This window comes from Anopheles gambiae, chromosome 2, assembly GCF_943734735.2.
Source record: "Anopheles gambiae chromosome 2, idAnoGambNW_F1_1, whole genome shotgun sequence".
Lineage (NCBI taxonomy): Eukaryota > Metazoa > Arthropoda > Insecta > Diptera > Culicidae > Anopheles > Anopheles gambiae.
In genome coordinates, this window is record NC_064601.1 from 51,499,658 (window position 1) to 51,514,626 (window position 14,969).

Sequence of the window (14,969 nt, forward strand, 5' to 3'; positions counted from 1 at the left end):
AAAAAGGCCAATAAAGATTTCACGAACGCCGTAGCGCACCTTTCCCTCATTGGTTCTCAAATGCGTCGGCAAAACAGCACACTGAAGTTAAAATATTTCGCAAAATACAACCACCGGCGAAGGAACAAAAAGATTTCTCACGCAACTCCCTGACGTCGGTGGCGGCGGCAGCTCTGGCGCAATGCCACAACGGCTTAGTTATGGCGATTTCTTGCATGGCCACTCAAACAAACATCACGAAAGCCCTCTTAGAGCCTCCATATTTAGTGAAAACAGCAAAACTGCGGCGCTGTCGCCTTGTGCCGTACCTGAAAGGGAGTCCCTCTGTCCAGTGGAAAACCTGGCCAGCCTTCGAAACACAGTGCCGGGCAAAATTGGCTGGAAAAAGGAAAGTAAACTCTCTCATTTGGAAAGCACAACAATAAATCTTGCTACCCAAAACAGTCACACCGCCTGTAAGTAACGGTGTATCAAAAACGAAAAACTCCTAACGTTTTATTTAACATTTGCAGAAAATTACCTGAGCCTATATACATAGATAAGTATATAAAGCTGATGATGTGTTTCATAAATGTTATACGTGATTTTTTATCTGTAAAATTCCTTTACTCTTATTTTATAACAATTGCATGTAAGTTAAAATACATTTAAAAAAATTAAGGACAAAGTGTTTCTATAGATGAAAAACTCAATCTTAATTTAAAAGAACAATCTCATTTCAACCAAATCACACAAAAGGGAGAGCATCATTTCTTAATGCTCGAATATCAAATTGACTTCCCAAACGTAGTCTGTGCGCTTACCAGATGCTAGATTTCAGTGTAACATCTTGATTCTACCACCACCATCATCATCATCACCATCATGATGATCATCATCATTACAAGCTAAACCGATAAATCAACTCCGCTTGAGGTCGAACGCCCGCTCAATAGGCCAGGCCACGCCGTAGCAGCAAACGGGCTAACCAACAGCCAAATGCCACCAGCAACGTTAATATCAAGAGCCTGGGGGATAAAGAAAGAGCCAAAAGGTTGAAGCTCCTTCAGGAAACCTATTTTTGGTGGGTTTGCCGCAAAGAAAACACTTCAACCCCACGGAGACAGTACACGAAAGGCACGATCCATCGATGAGACACTGCGGTCACGCACCGTGGACCAAACTCTGACAGGCTTCTCGGCGTAGATTCAATAACGATGAAATGCTGCAACACGTCATGGTTTATAAGAGGGATATGGTATCGATTCAAACCTTAAACTTAAATGAATTGAAATTAAACTCAATGTTTTACAGAGTTTTATTAAATTTTATTGTATTTATTGTTTATTGTAGTTTAAATTAATAGACGTCATAACGCCTAATTAGCAGTAAAACATACAGCTCAGCTCATGCAAAAGAGGGTAAAAATCAAAATTCCGGCTGTTGTGTTGACCATACCTACAATTGATTGATTTAAATATCTCAAAAAAAGTTAATTTCAATTAAAGGCTTGTGTTTGTTTAATGATTTAAATTATTAATTCTAATAAACGCGATAAACGGTTCTTGTGTATGTGTTGATAACATTTTACAACATTTATAGTTCATTTAAATGTCTTTTACAACAAAACCTCCCAAATCACCCATACCAAACTCGATGACTGCTCGACTTTAAATCTCCGTTAGGGGCCATCCCCCGGGAGCATAAACACACCCCTTCTCCCTCGGCCCTCCTGCAACCACAACGCCACCTCTATCGGTCACAACACGCACGTGTACATCAAGCCTCCCCCCACAAAGAAAGAGAGAGAGATTAAATGTACAGAGTTCAGTGACACCTACGTTGGGTGACGCATATAGGCCCCACGACAACAGAGTCCCCCACCATACTATAACAGCGGAGTTCGGGTCGACCATGGTGCTGGTGATTTAAAAAGTTCTTTCTCAAAACGGAAACGAAGAAAATCATTTAAACTCCGCTTTTAGAAGAAATTCAACACTGCCCCCCAATAACGTGCTTCTCTGCGTCCGGGTCTGTGTGTAAAAGTATTTCGGTTCGCGCGCTGTCGCATTTTCGTGGGCTCTAAAAGGTGCCATTTGTCGGCAATAAATGGTGTGCCGACAGTGGAGAGAGCGAGAGAGTGTGTGTGGGTGCCCGTGTGTTGGGGTCATAAAATCCCTAAACAAACAGACAAAAACGGTCCATGCAGGGGAACGGTTAATGTGCCGATAGAGAGATAGAGGAGGAAGCGGCGAGAATGCGACATTACATCAATTTTGGACCGCTTTCTGCACGCATGGGTTTTCCCCATTTTAATATGCCATCCATCACACAAAGGGGTCGGTGTGTGAATAAAGAAATTCTGAAAGTTTTATCTTTTTCCTTTGGCGAACCTTTATTGCAATCTGCGGAAAGGGTTGGCTTTATTTTGATTCCAGATGCTGAAGCCACTATTATATAAAGAATTAATTTTGTTTAGCCACAAGATTCTTTCAAAATATGGTTCTAGCGGTAGAATTCTTTTAATGTTGAATAAGAGATCGCTTCAAGGCCGAACACGAAAACATTTATCCATCGATGGAAAAAATCGATGAAAAAGCATTACATTGATCCAGGAAACGACTTCGAACCACAGCTTGAACCCGCCACTTATATCAGCTGTTAATTATTGAAACGACAAAACAGTTTGCCTTCATTATGGCTGCTACAGACGTAGTGTTGTGCTGCGGTTTCTGGGCGATGAAGGGTACCCACTTGCTGGAGTGACAGCACCACAGCAACTGACTGCTCCATAATTGAGAAAATTCGACACGAGGACCGAAATACGAACACGTTCGCCACTGTACAATCTAAGCGACATTAAATATTGACGTGATGCTGAAGGTTTAATCGATTACGCTAATGCTATGCGCGGCATCGAGAATAACGTTACTACCAAACTACTACACACTCACATGCACACCCCGACACACAGACACGCACACAAAAGCTGCTGCCACGGGGCTTTAATACAACGCGCCCCTGTCTATCCAGGCACCGACTAGCAGCAATCGATAATTACCAGTCACGAATGGAACAAGTACGTTTTAACAGTCAAAGTGTTCCCACGCACCTTCCCTTCGCTGCAGCAAGATACAAGAAGACGAGTCCGCCCAGCGCCCCGTACCCCCTACGCCTTCCACCCTTCAATTGTACGCGTGCCAAACAAACAACCTGACTCTCTCGGTCCCGCGTAAACGCAGCTGATTCGAACACTCCAACTGCACTCAGCCGATCAGTTGACGTCAACAACACTGACTGCTTCGTGCACCACGAAACACACACACACGCACAAACATGACGAGACGCTGATAATGGATAGTTGCATCTGGGTGCTCTGTGATACGGTGAAACCCCGGGGGGAAGTGGACAGGATATGGGAAAAGCATGCAGCGACTATCATCGATTCTTCTAGCCCGTGTTTTGTTAAAAGCTATGTAGGTAGTCTGTAACCCGTAGGGCAAATCTCTCACCCTCTGTGCTGAGTTATCAGTGCACTTGCCCTCTGAGGAATGGATTGGAAGAGACTTGAATTGATTTGGTCGCTACGCGACATTCCGCGGGCATGGCATGAATGGCAAAAGTTGAAACTGATACAAAAAATAGATATTTTGATGTTAAAACAATGATCTTGCTGAGAGTATGACGCAGATTCTACGTAGATCCAAAACTCAATGAATAAAAGCATTTGAAATTCTTAAGCTCTTCTGCTTAAATGACTGATTTCCGGTAGCATTCAAAACAGGTCCAGACATGATGGTCACTTTTTATTATCACAAACATCTATAACATCAATTAGTGGCCGTTCTCTTCCGCGATGACCGTCTGCCCGATTCCAGCCACGAGATAAGGAACTGCATCCTACCGCACGTACTCCATTGTGCGGTGCAGTTTTGATTAGCCAAACAGAACGGTGACAAGGACCAAAGAAATGGTATGCACCAGCAGTGTTATCAATACTCAAGTTATCACCGAGCAAATAGACACACAATTGTCCATTCTACTACCTGCTTTTCTGTATAATTGCATTAAGATAGCTCAACTACTCTGCTTCAAAAGCAATTACACTTATAAACCATTCACCACCCCTCGTTCTGATAAACGAAGCAGCGCTTCAGCCACTACTATTCATCGATGTTGGTCAGTAGAGTTGTTCTGGGGACGATTTGATTTCCGCCCAACCTTCGCCAGGCACCACTCTCGTGTAAGACGTTTGTGTTACATCACAGTACACACGCTTCGCTTGGGCACTTCACATGAGACCCGCAAGGGCCCGATAAGCGCCCGTCTGAGAGGGAAGCAGATACGCGGCAGAAAACAGCATGATAAAGGCTCAAGTGCACCGGATGATACACTCTAGACGACGCACCGCAGCTCAATCAACCATCGCGTGGTAGTGGCGAGTATGTCCACGCGTCGCCATCAAAGCGTATATTGCGGAAGAAAGAAAATCCCAGACTACGCCATGTATCGTTTTATTAATTTAGCATTCTAACGCTAAACACGCTGCTGCAGCGAAACAAGGCTTGACAAAAAAACAAAGCACAAGACTATGAACGTGTGCGTTCCTCTTTCCTTTGTTCTTGTCTTATGCACCCTCCATGTGTGCTAGCCACCAGACACAACAAAAGTAAGCAAACTGCGCAATAATCCGCTGCGTCGGATGGTTTTGTGGTAAAGCACGATATGTTGACGACCAACACCAATATGCTTAAGAGCGTACAGTCGAACAAAATAATACTTTTTGCCACCACAATCTTTACAGCTGATCAAAATTATGTCCGCGTAGATGATCGATGATAACCGCAAGCAGTTCAAGCTAAAAAATAAGATATTCCTATTGTGCACGTGTACGTGTTGTGTTGCGCCACACTATGAACGTTACGTTAAGGTGGAGGACACTTCGGACCTGAAGTCTTCATACATATTCAAACACACCTTCCATTTCTGTCTAATTACTATCACTTAGCCACCTCACGTTCACTTGGCTGGAAGAGTTCAACAAAGCATTGCTCTCCCTAAGCAAGCGGCGAGGCTATTTAGGAATTCGAAACACTTAACACTCTTTAAAACACTATTTCCATTAAATAGTCACACCCAAATGATTGAGGAAGGGAGTAAGCTTATTCTATGATCGATTTACTTCCATTCAATGTAATCAATTACCCATACACTGGGCAGATTCGTATAGACACTTCCGTATACATAAAACTAGCACACACAGCACATGATCACCCAGATGGGGTTTTATTCTTTCCATTATCGGTTAATGTGTTACATGATTCCGTTTGAAATAACGCATACGTACACCCGAAATTGAACGCTAATTATTCATCGTTCTCTGTCCGGGAGTACCCCGCGTGCAGCCGAGATATACCGGGCAGCAATTCTGGAATGATTCCCGCAAAGCAAGATAACAGCTATTCCAGTGGCCTAATTGCGGTAATGAGATGTTTCTTTGGCAATTTCGAAACAGTAACAGTAAGCCTAATCTCGAATCGGTTGGTACGATGCGCTAATTACTTCTAGCTATTGCTAGTGGATTTATCTTGGCTGGTTTTGTCCGTGTAGGTGCTCTTTGGGACGCATATAGATTAGGAAATGTCTCAGGCTCAAAAGAAAAGTTTAACCATTTCCAACCAAAAGTTTTCATTTTTTAGAGCTAAAGGCACAAACTTCACTTGCGCTCATAATTTAAGCACAAATATGGTTTTTTTTATAAAGAATACAACAACAGATAAAAGATAATAAATATCAAGCCCGGCTAAACAGATCACCTTTGAAGGTCCAATGCCAATTTGGTCAATCGATTTAATAGTAGCAGAACAATTCTTATATTATCGAATTAATTTGCACAAAATATCATAAATAATAAAACCGAAAAGTTCCAAGCGTTGTTCCCATTTTTTTTCCTACAGTCATCAATCATTGTTACCTCCACAATTTCTGCTACAGTGAAATGCATTTGAGCGATCTTTCAATCGTAGCATTACATAGCGCAACATGGTATTCACGCATTTCGATTTCATCTTCCCGCACCTTACCTTACAATGCAAACGGGAGAAGGTTCATACACACGCTCCAATGCTTCAAAACTGTAACAACACTTTTACAACGAATGTACGCGGGGCACGCTTGCCGGGGGCCATCGACCAAAACGTTCTTCCCCTCATCGTACATCGATGATCCATCCACTAACCACGAACACGCACACAGAGAAAGAATATTTACCCAGCGGCAGAGTTTAACGACCGCGCTGCGCCACCAGAACGATGAGCGCGACCAGTTAAAGCCAAACGCCAGCTGAACACGCCGGGACGAGCTGCGCGGACAGGGTCGCGTCACCATAAATCTACCGCAAACTTAAGTCGGCCTGAGTGAATGGCCTGAGCTCACACAGATTAACTTCAAAATGAGCAATACCAGGAAAGCAGGAAATCAAATGTAAAAGAGTACAACGCCAAGGGTACAATAATTACACTGGAACAAACTGCAAAGTGGAACTGTCAATAAAAATACACCAATAGAACTTTTATTGTTTGGATAGTTTGTTGGACAAAGTAACAGCATTCAAATAAAGAATATGTTCATTCAATTTTAATTTCTAAAATCTTTACTAATTTTTATTTTAACAACAACGAAAATTGAGTTCAATCAATGGGTCTTTAACACTAGGTTTACGCAACCCGTCAAATTGACGGAATTAAAACTTTGAAGTGAAATACTAAAAATACCATTTGTTTAATCTTGATTTTTACTTTTCGTAAATTTATCATAACATACTTTGAGTTTGTAGCATAAGTATTATTATGATAACTTTCATAGATTTTCAGATACAAATGTGGTATACCTATCTTTACGGAACCCGTCTAATTGACGGGTGGGTTGATTACATTTAGTTTATTCAGTTGAGTTGTAACAATTTTCAACAAAATCAAATGTAGGAATAAAAGTGAACTATAAATAACTTATTATCGTTAAAAAAATCTTGATAAATGATTTCATTAAAGTGGTCTCAATTGGCATCGCTGATCAACTTATTCTTCGTGTTTTCGAAACTCCCGTGGACGTCGGTCAAAATGTGGTATCGAAAAGATATCGGTTCATATGTTCGGTGAAACAATAACGACTATTACAATACATTCGAATTTTGCATTCTTTTTTATGGAAAACAAACATGTGAAACGATTCATAAAATAGGGGTTTTTTTCATGATTTTTACCATTTTTTCGAAATACGTATTTTTATCCATTTGTCAAATTGACAGGTGTCCGTAGAGATAGGTACACAAGAGACGTACGTAAACCTTGTGTCAAAGTAACAAAGATTCGCCAATGCACAGATAGATCAATTAAATAGCCAAACAAAACCTTAAATTTGGTTGTCTTACAGCATAAGCAAAACCGCACCTGACACATACAGTGGGCCTCATCGCGAACGAAAGGCGATAAAATTTATCCGATCGGTTAATTTGCTCGAATCCACCGGTGGAATTTATTTTCCACCGGTGGATAATTTTCTCCACCAGTGGATAATTTCTCCACCAGTGGATAACTCTTTCCGATTCGAGTAGCCATTGATTTTGCCTATCTGTCAATCACACTTTTGTTTACATTTAGAGGTGTTGTTTTGCGGAATGAATAAAATAGTAAATTTTGCTTATTTACGGACCATCTAGTGAAGAATCCACACCAGGCCTTAGACAGTACAGACTGTAGGCCTATTCAAACAATCCGGGTAAAGTGTAAAACGGGTTGTAGGCTGAACAAGTCTAGTTGAAACAAAATTGTATGAACTGGAGGACGAGGTTTGAACCCTTTCTGAGCTTGCCACCTTCATTGACGCTTGTCCTGTGCCATATACCATGTGCGTCCATCAACTCCAGCCACCGCGAACGTTGGATCCGTGAACCTCCGTATTTTACGCCCTCGTGCAAAAATATATTGAAACAACGCGGTACAATTATTTCGTGCAATAAGGAGTGTCCGACACCGCTCACGGTTTCTCGCCCTAGACAGTCCATTATCCTGGCCTTAACGGTTGAAGCCTCCAAGTCATCTGGCCACTTAAATTAAAACTTACTACGCCCTCTCCGCAATTGCGGATTTAACCGTAAGCAGACTGATTGGCCGCAGGAGGCTCCGTGGATATAAAGTCCAGCATATATGGTGTGTACAGTAGTCTCATCGTGGACCTCCATGAACGATAGAGGCTCCATGGACGAAGAGACTCAAAGACTACAGGGGCCCATATATGAGGGATTCCGACCAATACCCCCCACTCCCCCAAGAAAAAAAATTTAAGTGTATTTGATTCAAAGCCAAGAGATGAAATCTCCCCCCACCCCCTATCCCTGCACAACACCTGGGACGATCGTTTCCATGCCTTGAACAAGGACCGTCTACTGAAGACTGGCGAGCTTGATACGACAATGAGTGTGCTTCCACACGTACGATGATGATTGCGTCAGATTTGATAAAAATAAAATAACTACGTTAAAATTATAATGTATGTGATTCAGAAGAGAAGCTATTCAAGTGTACATATTCGTTTAAATGGATGAACAAAAAAAATCATTGGGTGACACGTTTGTCACGAGGCGTGGAACATAGCGATGTGTGTGTCAATCCGAACACTCCATGGCTGTACCCTTCCATAAGCAACCCTGAGTTTTTGGGGATAGTCCGGAAGGTACAAGTAGGCACAACACCTTCGATAGGTGCAAAACAACGCAAACGATTCCGACCGGAACTCGCCGCTCCAACGGATATGAGTTGCTTATAATTTCTTGTACCTAGTGATAATACTGGTCTTCCCAATCTCGTTGCATTTACGTGTCGGAACCGATTCTAACATGCCATAAGGCCATAACATAAGGTTGGATAAAAGAGAAGGATTAGCAGCAAAGGATTTTTTTTTTTGGTTTCTTATTTCTTAGCTTGAACTATAAAAACTAGATACCTGTTATAAACCTAAATTTATGTGTTTTGATTATTTATTTTTAAAAACAGGTAAATTTATATTTTCTAAAAAAATCATATTTTAGCTACATCGAGTGATAAAACATCTTAAATAACTCAAACAGCGATAAAACATCCTTTTTTGCGAGCTGTGAAACATGGTTTTTAATATTATTTAGTTTTCCACTGTTATATCAACTGGGGTGGAGCAGTAGATATGGCTAACCGACTGAAATGGTTTTTTTTATATGAAGTTTTCAACTGCATATCCCACTGCTCGACTTTTTAACCACGTTGCTATGGCGGCAAACACCATTCCACTCCACTGCCAAACCGATCGGTTAGCGAAGATTCTGATTGAGAAAACGCAATTGGATAACATTGGAATTTTGCTAACCGATCGGCTAAATTATCCACTCCGTTATCGACTTTCGTTCGCGATGAGGCCCAGTGTTCGATATTGAATTTATTGACCACACAGGCCATCGTCGGGGACAGTCAAGACCTCAGCAAAATTTACGGAAATTCGATTAAACTTTACAAAAAAGAGGCATCAGAACATCGCCACTCTTAAACCGTTGGCCTCTTTTTTCACTAACCGCAACAATTACAAACCGGGAGCGAGCTGTTGCTGCTGTATGTGGTAGAGAGTGCTGACGATGCACCACTCGACTTTAGCTGCAAGCTTATTATCAATGTAAATATGCAGCAGGCAAAAATTTTATAATACAAAAAATTAATTAATACCTAACAAGACGCCAATTTTCAATTCACTTTTCCGCATTATCCCGCATACGCCGGTGCCAATTCGCTAACCGGTTCGCCTAAAAATAAATGAAATGCAACGCTGCCACCGTGCCAGATGACTTATTTATGTTACGCTTCGGAGAACATGTTGCTGCTGACTGACTGATCGCCAAGTACACGGAGAGTGAAGAGATATGAAAGCAAACCCGCACCATCGAACGGGGTCTGTGAGGGGCCCACACGGGGTGACGCGCAGCTGGTGTTTTTTTGCGGTTTTCCTATTCCAGCTCACTTGTAACACACCGGGGCGGCGGTGTGTAACAACCACTGGCCATCCCAAACCAGCATTACAAATTAAGCATTTCAACGGCCTCCAAAAATGAAACCAAACCGGGAACGGTGCCATACAGGAACATTGTTAAAAGGGGAGGGGGGGGGAAAGAACCAATTTAAACCATCTTGCGTTGTTTGGTTGTGCAAAAATGAGAAGAATGTCACACGGTGCCTTCATTGTGGTGCTCTCCAGAGGAAATGAAAAAAAACGAAAAAAACGACCAGCAGCAGCTGACAGCGTTACAAGTAGAATGTGCGTATAACGCATTAATGCAAGCAGCTGGTACGCGTAGCTACTCCCTTTTCTCATAAAACAAGCAGGTGGTCGTCGATAGCAGCAATATGGTTAATCTTAAATCGACTGTAGTTCATATTTTTATCAAGCATAAATTCACTATTTTAAGACAATTTTTTTGTAATACACTTTCGCAATAATTCCTCGTCAGATATATGCTTGAGAGCCGTTAGACGACTCAAAAATCGCTGCTTCAACAACAGGAAGCAGAGTTCTCAAAAATAATTTACGACCGAAGTAGACGCTCTTTGATGAACCACGAGGCTCTCTATAAATTAATTGTCAGTTTATAATCGGAGGCAGTAAAATTTAGCAAACGAACCATAAAGCAAGAAACTACTGCCGTGTTTCCTCAAGCGAACCGTACTGTCTATGCTCCAAGCCGGCACGATCGATGGTGAGAGGACTGCACTGCACGGCGACTCCGAGGATGATGTCATTGCAGCTGATACGAAGCAAGCAACGGGTGATGAAACTAATATTATCAACTTTTTGAAAATTCATAACCTACATTCCATTATCATAAGAGCGAACGAAACTGCACGTAAGCAACAAGTTTCATTTAGTATGAATGACTGCAGAAACAGCAGCTTCTGGAACTGTGGGGAATTTATTAGTAATAACTATTGATTGTTCGCTCACGTGCACACTCCGCGGCAAGTCACTAAGGACCACTATCCGTCGGGTGTATCGTATATCGCCCTTCGAAGTTTTTTTTCCAACCTTCTTTCTCTTTGATCGATTTTGTTTAAATCCTGCGCTGATGCAATACACGTTATGCAGGTGGTACACATCGGTACACATATGACAGCCCGCAGTAGCAGCCTGGCCTGGCAATTACATGCACCTTCTGCGCTGGTTTTTAAACTTTGAACTCCACACAACACAAAGCAAGGCTGAAAAGTTGACCAACACAGCAAAGATGATGTGTGCGCTTCTCTCCTATCGCTGACCTCGATTGCGTGTTCGTTTGAACCATTTTCTCCTTTTTTTTTTTTGTAAATCTTTTATAACATTAATTTTTAACCTGACGACCAACTTGGCTGAGTCATCGCCACACGCCACAGTGAAGCCATACGTCATACCTTTCATAGCATGCGAAACACGGTTGCTCGTGAGTGCGGTTGTATGAGCTGAGGTAAATCTTGATCCCTATGCGACATGAAATCGCAGCTGTCAATCTGTTAACCCACCAGGATCCAGGGGAAACTCAACCGCAAGTGTATGGTGTATATTATGTATGCACTAAACTACGTGAGCTACACCTATGAAAGCTCTGTGCTGCCTCATAAGGGTTAAAAGTAACGAACGGCTCAGCACCAGCTTGGCATAAAAGGTGCAGCAACGTCTTATTAGCCCGCATCAGGAACTGCCCGTCTCCGTCCTTGGCAAACCAACCATACCCGCGCCCTATGGAACTCTATAGCTGCGATGCACGAAGCGCAATGGTTGAGTCATAACCGGGGTGGAGAAGCGTACCGTCGTAAGGAAGCACTGTCGGCACCGTCGATTCTAACGCTTCTTGCAACGCCACTCAATTTACGTTTCAAGGTACTATATCTCATTTATACGTTGCACATACATGCGGGCGCACGAAATAATGGGCACGTAGCAAGTGGACGAGTGCAAACCGCCGTGTGCTGAGCATTCCGGCGTGGATAGGAAGTAGCGTGATAATGCTTACGAGTCTTCTATCAATGGTTTATTATGTCTAAAGCTGATAGCCAAAACATTACCGATGACGAGCTGAATCGCTACTGCATAGTGTCCACGTTAGGACTTTGATGCAGCTTTGAGCACCGGAAACGAAGTGGATGTTCTCACTAATGTATAATGGCGTCCACCAGCCTATCTGCAGGGAAGTAGGATAGATACTTAAATTTAGTTCCGATATAGCCATAAATATGCTACTACCAATTCGCAGGCAACCAATCCAATTCAATCGGAATTTCGACTTATTGATTCTTACGATAGATGATGTAAGCATCTCATTTATTGACGAGGTATGATTACCTTGCTACGGAAAGCCTTTTCTTTGGGATATATCAACAAAAGTGGCAAAGGAATTCGATTTGTTGTTTGCCTGTTGCTATGAAGGAATGTAAAAGTATCTCCCATAACAATAGATATCGGTTCAGTAATATCGCATCGCAAAATACGCAAAATTACAAATATAAATCTACCAAATCGTTATCCTGCACAATTAATGTCGTTCAACAGTCCCATTGGGTGGTACGTTCCATCCTGAACAAAGGAAAAAAGGCTCAGTGTATTGGTTACCATTATACATTACAGACTAGTGATGTGCTGTATGGAGCGCACCCACGACTCCGATCCGATTCCGGCTATTGTTAGTTCGATTCCGACTCCGGCAAAATGATACCACTAGATCCGCCCGGAGTCGGAGTCGTCCGAAGTCGTTTGGAGTCGTTTGGAGTCGTTCGGAGTCGTCGGAGTCGTTCGGAGTAGGCCGGAGTCGTCCGGAGTCGTTCGGAGTCGTCCGGAATCGTCCGGAATCGTCCGGAGTCGCCGGAGTCGGACTCCGAACGACTCCGAACGACTCCGAACAACTCCGGACGAGCCCGACTCTGGATGGCTCCGGACGACTCCGAACGACTCCGACGACTCCTAACGACTCCAAACGACTTCGGACGACTCCGACTCCGGGCGACTCCGGACGATCCCGGACGACTCCGGTCCTTTTCGGACGATTCCGAACAACTCCGGATATTGCAGCGCGGACCTACCTTCCGGAGTCGATTCCGAATTTATCGGAGTCGGATCGGAGTCGACTCCGGATTTTTGCCAACTTTACCCATCACTATTACAGACCTTCTCAAACTATAAATTGTCGGCTACACATTTGCACAAATACGTCCTCCCAAACAGCAATCGAAACACATGCTGGATGATCCTTCCTCACAATACTGCCATATATATACATCTTTGAAGTGTGTCCGAACTTTCGCAACAAATTACGCCCACATCGACGTGCACGTGGTGTTTTGCTCTTTTCGTTTCGTCTCGTTAATACATCGCACGCTCCCCCATTATTGGCCAAATGTGCATTGCGGGATTGGCGACGGCTTGGCACGTGGCACACTATTCCTATTCGAACCCCATGCAACTGCTGAAACGTTTTAATTGAAACCAGCAAAAAAAGCACACACACACAGCAGAAACACATCTTCCAAACCAATCCGAGCTTGGACCTCCGGTATTCTCAGGGACATAAGGCAGACGAGACGCGTGCAAATCTTGGGCAAGATTATTCGAACCGAGAGGAAGAAGCTGCCGTCTGGCTGTGGAGTTGAACCAGCGCGAACCATTTGGCGTGAAGGGGGGAAAAATATCGCACCGTAAACCTCGCTGAAAGGTTGACCGATCGGAAACGGACGATGGGCGAAATAAACGACCACCAATTGATTTGTAATTGCGGCAAACGCTTGCAGTCTCGAATTCGAAACCTTGGCTTCGCGGTACACCTCGTGGCAAGGTTTTATTATGCAATTCCTGCCAATACCGATGGCGAGCCACACTGTAGGACGAAGAGAGAGGAGAATGTTGAAGAAAAACGATGAAATGGTTTATACCTTAGCAATTAGGTTGAAATACGCATCTTGAAGCATAACATTTTAAATTTCAACTTAATACTTCTTTAAGACCATTACAAAAAAAGAAGAAATAGATTGCATCAGTTTGAGATGCATGTAAATGGACCAATCACGTACAATTTAATGTTGTTACACCTTCAACCTTCACAAACCCAGTGATTCAAATACGTTATCAAAACACGAACAAAAAGACGCTACACAGATGGATTAGAGTCAATCAGCAGAACCAATTTCAAAACAATAATAAATAACATTAATCCATTCACGTACAAACGCGACTCAGGACGCCGGTAAGGCTTTCCAACTAACCATCAAGAAATCGGAAAAAACAAGTCTACGAATCTAATCTACTTTCAAAACATCAGCCGCCACCGCTCCACACACACACACACATCCAGGCGAAGGCCAATTTACAACTATTTGATTACGCTTCATCGAGCAGAACCCACGTCCTCATACAGCTGCTCCCTGGCCGTGGTTGGTACCATCATCACGTTGTTCAATAGTGGAACAATTGCAAGAAAATAGTTGTTACCATGAAGTCACTGGCAAGTGACAACGGCCACGAAAAGCGAATGCAACGTTGTCTCTTCCGTGCCTTCTGACAGCAACACCAGGTGGGTAAGCAAGAAGGAGGTAAAAAGGTTCTGTCTCCCATCTGACATCCTTTCTAGAAAAGCTTGCATCGAATTGATCACACACCAATTGCATCGAATTGATCGACTGTCGCACACACACACACACACCAGAGCAAGTTGGTTGGTCACTTAGACCAACGGTGGCTTCTAACTTTCACCAGCACTCCAAGCGGGCCGGAGAATCTCTTTCTAGCGATCCAAATCCAAAAGAGCCACGTTCTTCATCCGCAACGGGCCCGGCACCAAAGGGAAAGGGTTTGCGCGTTGAGACTCGGGGTACTTCTCTCTGTTGCTATCCCTTTGCGGTGTGTATGTGTGGCAAGATGTGTCTCTCATGCCACTGCTACACAAACGTGCAAAAGGA

General features: G+C 43.1%; 1 protein-coding gene across 2 annotated transcripts in view; it reads right to left on the minus strand.

Annotated features, from left to right (window-relative positions):
• The window catches only part of LOC1274076 (protein pellino), a 40,054-nt gene that overhangs the window by 20,356 nt on the left and 4,729 nt on the right, over positions 1-14,969 (minus strand). The gene's annotated exons all lie outside the window — the stretch shown is intronic.